Here is a 6,000-nt window from a genome sequence, read left to right on the forward strand (position 1 = left end):
TAGGAGTGGTCAGTGGAACGATGGTGGGAAGTGCCTCTGACCTAACCTCGGTAGTGTTCATAAAAGCACTTCTTGCCACAGCAGGCGGGTAAGTGATGCTGCCCATGCAGCTCCACTGTGGGCTGAACTGCAGACTCCTCTCCACCTGCAGAAAGCAGGGTTCCCTCCTAGTAACCTCAGGACTTGTGCTGTGTCTGTCACTTTCAGTGATAATTATGTCATTTGTTGATGTATGAGGACCCAAACTGAGTATCCCTATGGAGGGCCTTCTTAGCTCATCATAGACCCAGGAGGGGATGCCCTGGCATCATAGTTGTTCATATGAAGGATACCAGGAGAAGTTAACCCCCAGGGCCACTGCACAGCTCACCATCCCTGCGCCTGCACGAAATTTCCAGAGGCTGGTCATCAGGGACTTTGAGGTGCTCAGGCCAGTTTACTTTTAGGGTGCCATCAGGATGGATCTGCCTATTACTGAAGGCATCTAAGGACAAGGTGCCAGTATTATGTTGCTTTTAGGGATAATGCTTTATTGTTCTTGTTAAAAATTGATGTTAGGTTTATATGATGTGGAAATTTATTTAAAAGGGAATTTTTATGGTTTGAATTAGGTAAGTAGTTAAATATCTGCTTTAAAGAATAATTCGTTTATTTTTAAAACAAGGAAAAATAGAGGACTGTGTGAGTTTTTTAAGCCAGAGAGATGATAGAAACTTCTCATACTTTTCCTATACAAATAATTTTTAAAAATCTTTCCTGTCCTGTTGAAAATGCCAATCTTTTCCCTGGATAGGTTGAGCATCTCAAATCTGAAAATCCAAAATCTGAACTGTTTCAAAATCTGAAACTTTTTGAATGCTGATTTGATCCTACAGGTGGAAAATTCTACACCCGATGTTATGTGGTGAAGGGTTCCTCTTAAAGCACTGCAATGCAAAATTACTGTACACAATTAGCCTTCAAGCTATGTGTGTGAGGTATATATGAAACAAATGAATTCATCTTTACACTTGGATCTCAACCCAAGATATCTCATTGTGTATACATGAATACTCCAAAATCGGAAAAAATCGAAAACACTTCTGGATTTCAGATAAAAGATACTCAGCCTATATTACAGTACATTATATTTGCACTGCTATACTGTCATGACTAAAAGTATAAAAAATGTACATATAAAGATAAGTTTTGTATCTTTTTTAAAAGACATTCGAACCTATTGCACTACTAGGCTGTCCATGACTAGTTTAAAGTTGAGAGACGCTATACTAGATTTGTATTGTTAATTCTGGTACTTGTGTCTTTGTATGATCAATAGCATGCAGTTAGCAATACAAGACATGAAGCCTTATACTTTAACATATTGTTTAAGGTTCTAAACATATCGAATGTATATAAGTGACAAAACTAGATTTTTAAAGAAGTGTGCACTATAATACAGAAGCTCAATACTGCATCAAGAAACTTCTTTAGAACTAGAGAACATTCATATATTTGGGGAGAAAGTTTAAGGGGTTAAGAAGTTGTATTTTTCTATTTAAAAAATGTTAAATTATTCTATAATTTGGAAGAAGTTTCTTTGAATGTAGGGCATAACTATTTGAAGAATTTGTGTTTGAGAAGTTGATGTATTTTTGTGCCTTAATATTTGTTCTTTTAATAAATTGCTTTCTGAAATTTTGAGAATTGATTCTTATTATATGTTAGTACTAGATTATGTAATAAATCTATAGGAAATGCACTTTCTAGTAGTTGGCAGGACATACATTCTTAAAAGAGAATGTATAGCTAATTAAACATGGAAAAGTCGTAGTGACAAGGAAATGCAAAATAAAGGGAAAATTTTAAAAATCAGATTAACCTAAGTTTATAATATCATGTATTTGTAAAATCAGAAAAGAAAATCCTTTTAAAATCTGACAATATGACCATAGTGTTTAATGATGGTTATGCAGTTGACTCTTTTTTTGTGTGTGTGTGAAAAATGTGTTTATAATCTCCAATGTCAATTCTGGTGATGCTTTTTAAAAATTATTCAAATATAGAATAAGGTTTCTGCATGAAAATGTATATTATAGTATTATTCAAAGTAGAGATAAAATTAGAGACTAACTAAATGTCAGTAATAGAACAGTTAAGCAAATTATGATTTAACCATCTACTTTATGGGGTTAGGGTAGCCACTAAATTATCAAGAATAATAAAATACATATTAGGAAATGGGATGCAGAACTGGCCCCATCTCATAGTGGTGATTCAGCCCTGTGCATTGGGAGCCAGATCCCACGTGGCCAACTTTAGTTCAGATCTCAGTCCAGTAGCTAACACCAGTTGTGTAAATGACCAAAATCTTGATGGGAAGGAAGAGTGGAGAAAAAAGAGTTGGGCATGACTGTGCTCCACTTGGGGGTTCTCTCTTTCTCTGTGGCCAGTACACAGGTCCTCTGGCAATTAAAAACAAAGCAAACAAACAAAAAACAGTGCAAAGGAACGAAGGTGAACTCTCACCCAGGCAGGAACAAAATAGAGAAAGAATTGAGTGGAAACACACCAGATTGCACTATGGTTAATGTTGTTCAGCTAGGCTGTGGTCATAACTTGATTCCAGCCTTTCAGAAGGTTAAGACAAAAGGTTTATTTATTGCTTATGTAACAGTTATGGAAGAGTCTGGAGAGATGGGGAGAGCAACTGTCCTCCACATGGTCCTTTGGAGGTCCAAGGTTTATTCCCATATTGTGGGCCTTCTTGCCCTAGGGCCTGTTGCCTGTACCAGCCACCAGAAAGGGAAAGGACAGCCTGAGTGGTTTGTGTGTGTGTGGGGGGGTTACACCTGAAAGTGATGAATGTCACTTCCGAGGATATTCCATTGATAAAAGCTTCATCACATGGCTGTACCAACTGCCAGTAGGCTGGGAAATGTCACTAGCCATGTGCCTGCTGCATTCTAGTCCTGTGAAAGGACAGGGTGGATTTAAGTGGACAACAAATGCCTCTGCCAGATTGTTTTGAAGCAATGGACTATGGGAGCCTCAAAAACCTCTCCTTTCTATATTCTTGTAATTTTCTAAGGTGAACATTAAAAAATACGTATGGAGCCAGCCAGTGGCATGGTGGTTTGGGTGGCTGGATTCCCACATGACTGATTATGGATCGAGTCTCAGACCCAGCAGCTTGAAAAATATATTGGACGCATGTGCATGTTTGCCCCAAATCCCAAGAGGAGATGAAGAGAAGGGATTGTGGCATGGCCATCCCACCTAGGAGATGTTTTCTCACTTTCTCACTGTTTCTTTCTCACTCTCTTCAGTGAGCACACATCCCTGTAGCACATTTTATTTCGTTCAGATAGATTTTTGCTATAGGATGTGTACGTTTGCCAGAGAGACAGAGACAGCAAGAATCATCACCCCCCCCAACTCCAGGGGGATAGCCACGCTGTAATCCCTTCTCCATTCTCCTCTTGGGGTTTTGGGCACACATGTACACGTGCCCAGTGGGAGTGTACAAGCTTCAGTTGCCATGGAAGCTGCAGTCGACTACATGGAAGTTGAGCGACTTAACCATTAGGCCATTTGCTGGTTCTTCCGTAGCATCTTTTTTATTTTTTTTTAAAGGCAAAGTAAGTATGCAAAAAATATTTTTTTAATACTTTAAATAGGCTAGAAAATTGTGGGTTTAGGTTATAGCTTAATCCACTAATAAACAAAAATTTGTCTTCCTGTAAATGGGAGGAACACAAAAAATTTTCTTCATGGATATTTTCCCATCCTTACGTCTGGGGTGGGAGATAAGATGGGTAGTCCAGAGGAAATATGGGGACCGTTGAAATACCAGTGATGATATTCAAGAAGTACTGAGAGAATTTGCAGAGTGCCAGCTGTGGTAGTCTCCTGGTAGCTAATGAGGTTGATATTATTATTTACCTTGGTTTAAAGACAAAATAAAGATTGAAGAATGTGCTGAAGTTTCCCATCCTGATCGGTGGTAAGGCTATTAATACTGGTAAGAACTTATCCTCAGAGGGTTGCCCTTGATGTATTAGGGAGAAGGGAAATTTAATTTACCAAATTCATGTTTGTTTGTTTGTTAGTTTGAGGGTTAAGTAAAATAATGTATCTAAGGTGCCTGGTGCATAGGCCAGCGTAAGGCAGCTACCTTTATAAGGCAGCAAATGTTCATATGAAGGATGCAACAGTGATTGTCTTAGGTGCTACTGAGACTCAAATGGAACAAGCTCCGTATGAAATTCAAACACACTCTAACGTTGATTTATTTGTAAGTTATCTAGAGCAAGATCTATACCTCCCTCTCCCGAGTGATAGTGGATTTTTCAGGTAACCTCATGTTACCATAGACTGGCCTAATGAAACCAGTTGTAAATAATTTTGACAAGAGGCAGGCAGGTGGTGTGGTGGTTGAAGGCACTGGACTCCCACATGGTTGACTGCTTTTCAAGTTTCCGACCTGGCGGCTTGCTCGCTCGCTCGGTCGCTCTCTCTCTCTCTTTCTCTCTCTGTTCCTCTCTGGTCAAATAAATAAAGTTAAATAAAATAATTATTAAAAAAGTAATAATTTTGACAATATTTCTGTAAAATTATTTTGAGCAATAGTAAACTGCAGTGAATGTTTATGTCAAAGAAAATTTTAAAAGCTATCCAGCAGGTGGTGCCAAAGTAATGTCTCTGAAGAGTTCTCATCTCAGCCTTTTTTAGTCTATAAGTCTTAACCTTTAGAGAATTTATAAATCTACTTTATTGACCTAATGCCATTAATCAAATTGGGGAATGAAAGAAAAAAGTCATAAAAATTGGGCCAGCTCTGTAGCCTAGTGGTTGAAGGAGCTAAATCTCATGTGACTGAAGAAGTTCAAATCCTGGCTCTGGTGGCTTGAAAAATGCATCAGATGCCTGTGTGTGAGCCCAAAATTCCAATAAGATAGAGAAAGGGAGAAGGGATTGTAGCATGGCCATTGGGGGTACGCTTTTCTCTCTCTCTCTCTCTCTCTCTCAAGTACACACACCCGCAGGCAATTCAAGTAAATAGAAAGTTAATTTTTAAAAGCTTACAAAAATTTGCACAATGAGCCTTATGGCAAAAACTTTAATTTTTTAATTTTTATTTTTTTACACAGTGCCACTGTCCTGGCAATACAGTCACTTTGGCATACTTCTACTCTCCTGTAGATCGAGAACTTCAAGGCTGAAGGCTGAAGGGGTGCCTGCAGTCATCATACAGATGAGAAAATGGAGGAACAGAGATGCTTCCCTGGCTGTGGCTCCTTCATATCAAAATTAAATCTTGGCCCCTAGTTTGTTTTTCTCACCTCTATTCCTCAGGGTCAGAGGGAGAGAGATGCCAAAAGAGGTTGGACTGCATCTCAGAATTTTAAATACAACACACTCTATGCATTGGTTACTTTTCACCATAGCATTTCATGTCACTTTGCTATTTTTTCCTTCAGTCTCCAAATTCTAGTCTTTACAGAAATAGTCATAATTCTGATTTTCTGCTGCTTATTTGATAAGTGGTGATTCCTTAGAATACAGTGGACCCCAAACAGCAACAGTGTGTATTTTATTTCAGCACCACTTAAAATACTGAAAATATTACATAATTTTTCTTTTAAAAAAATTACGCATTAATGTATCTATATCCAAATAATTATTTTAGACCTTTATATTAAGAGTAAAATGAACAAGTTGGCCTTTTTGCTAACTATGAACATTTTTTTTTAAATAATAAACTTTTAACTAGTTGCAGATTTTAAATTCTGATAAAGGAGAAGTACCTTCTTTTAGATCCCCCTTTCCACAGTTGACGACTTTAGACAATATTTGAGTAACAACTACCTGAAGACATTGGAGAGAGACAAAAAGCAGGGAGACTTTGAAGGAAACTGCACTTGGCTTTCACTGTGATCACAAGCCCTAGTTTGTGCCAAGCGGGGCAATTTAACCCAAATGTAAAACCTACTATTTTAGAGGTTTGAAGAACTGAAA

At 38.0% G+C, this 6,000-nt stretch overlaps 1 protein-coding gene across 2 annotated transcripts in view; it reads left to right on the plus strand.

The window, feature by feature from the left end:
* The window catches only part of TMEM87B (transmembrane protein 87B), a gene marked incomplete at its 5' end in the record, with an annotated part of 76,034 nt that extends 70,463 nt beyond the window's left edge, over window positions 1-5,571 (plus strand). The window contains 1 exon segment of one of the 2 annotated variants that reach the window (XM_014590950.2): window positions 5,133-5,571. 2 annotated transcript variants of the gene reach the window in all.
* Between the last annotated feature and the right edge of the window lie 429 nt (window positions 5,572-6,000).

Source organism: Tupaia chinensis, unplaced genomic scaffold, assembly GCF_000334495.1.
Source record: "Tupaia chinensis unplaced genomic scaffold, TupChi_1.0 Scaffold000511_1, whole genome shotgun sequence".
In the NCBI taxonomy this organism is placed as follows: Eukaryota; Metazoa; Chordata; class Mammalia; order Scandentia; family Tupaiidae; genus Tupaia; species Tupaia belangeri.